This window comes from Colobus angolensis, unplaced genomic scaffold (assembly GCF_000951035.1).
Source record: "Colobus angolensis palliatus isolate OR3802 unplaced genomic scaffold, Cang.pa_1.0 Scaffold131, whole genome shotgun sequence".
NCBI lineage: Eukaryota > Metazoa > Chordata > Mammalia > Primates > Cercopithecidae > Colobus > Colobus angolensis.
In genome coordinates this window covers 427,721-429,162 of record NW_012114364.1, presented here as the reverse complement: position 1 = coordinate 429,162, position 1,442 = coordinate 427,721, and the positions used below count along the sequence as shown (strand labels likewise).

At 43.7% G+C, this 1,442-nt stretch overlaps 1 long non-coding RNA gene across 1 annotated transcript in view; it reads right to left on the bottom strand.

The window, feature by feature from the left end:
- Positions 1–1,238, bottom strand: part of LOC105506067 — a 6,114-nt gene extending 4,876 nt beyond the window's left edge. Inside the window, exon 1 of the long non-coding RNA XR_001000863.1 lies at positions 684–1,238. This is a non-coding gene — a long non-coding RNA (uncharacterized LOC105506067). The remainder of the gene's footprint in view (positions 1–683) is intronic.
- Between the last annotated feature and the right edge of the window lie 204 nt (positions 1,239–1,442).

Here is a 1,442-nt window from a genome sequence, read left to right as displayed (position 1 = left end):
AAAGCGGTACAAAATATTCATAGATTACTAAACTGTTAGAAGCCAATTGTTAAATTTAAGACTTTTAATAGGGAACTTAAAGCAATCAAGAAAATAAACTCTTCACAAAGTTTTAAAAAACAACTATAAAATACATCCTGTAGGCCGGGTGCAGTGGCTCAATCCCAGAACTTTGGGAGAGGAGGCGGGCGGATCACCTGAGGTCAGGAGTTCGAGACCAATATGGAGAAACCCCTTCTCTACTAAAAATACAAAATTAGCCGGGTGTGGTGGTGCATGCCTGTAATCCCAGCTACTCGGGAGGCTGTAATCCCAGCTACCCGGGAGGTGGAGGTTGCGGTGAGATGAGATTGCACCACAGCACTCCAGCCTGGGCAACAAGAGTGAAACTCTGTCTCCAAAATAAATAAATAAATAAATAAAATCTTGCAGGTTTATTATCAAGAAAATGCTGATGACTATAATTAGGACTATAAATTTAGTTGAGAGTGAGAGCTAGATTAGTAAATAAAATTGTCTGTAAACATTTGTAAATCAGTCATCCTCCTGGGTACGGTTTGTGCTTAAGTGCAGAGCAGGGACAGCTACTGGCTCTGGATGAGGGAGAAGTCTTCCTTGTTTCATAGTCAAGGAAAGCTCCCAGCTGACCACCAACCTCTTCTCTTGGAAAACGCCACAGCTACCTTCTTGCCATTCCTAGAGCAATTTTCCAGCCTGAGTTGCATGACTGCCTCCATTTCCTCACCACTCTTGTTTGTCCCTGGCAGTTCACTTTGATTCTCAAAAGTCCGTTAGTAACCCTTTCCAGGTCCTCGGGGATCCCTGGCCATGTAAGCTCTGCAACCAACAGCAGCCTTTCTAGTACAAAGTCTCTAGAGCTTTCCACCGCCTCTAGCTCGGTCCCTCCCTCTCTAGGCTGGCCACAGACCCCCAGGGACCTATCTGCCATCTCTTGGAAATATCTTTCTAAATTCCCCACTCCCCCTCCTTCCTTTCCACGACTTTTGAGTTGCAATAGTTTGCCCAGTTCCCCTTTTCCTTGTAGTCTTTAAATATAAGTCCACAGGTTTTTCATTTGTTTGTAGGATTTACTCTCCATCAGGAAATGAAAATAAACATAGGGAAGTTGATAAGTCACAGCTCCCCACCCCCAGCCCTTGCTCAGGGGAAGCCTCTCAAGCAAGGCTCAGATGTTTCCATCTTAAGGTTAAATCACACCAAACAATAGACGCCCTTTGGTTTCACCTCAGTGGGCGGGATGTGCCTGGTTTCATGGATCTCCTGCCCCACACAGGATTTCTCTGGACTCCTTAGAGTGTTTCTTCAAAACTAGTTCAATCTTGATCTAATTAGTCCCCAAAGAGATGCAAACCAAACGAGATACGATTTTTGTTCTATCAAGAGGACACAAAAATAAAAAATAAAAATTAAGCCTGATAATA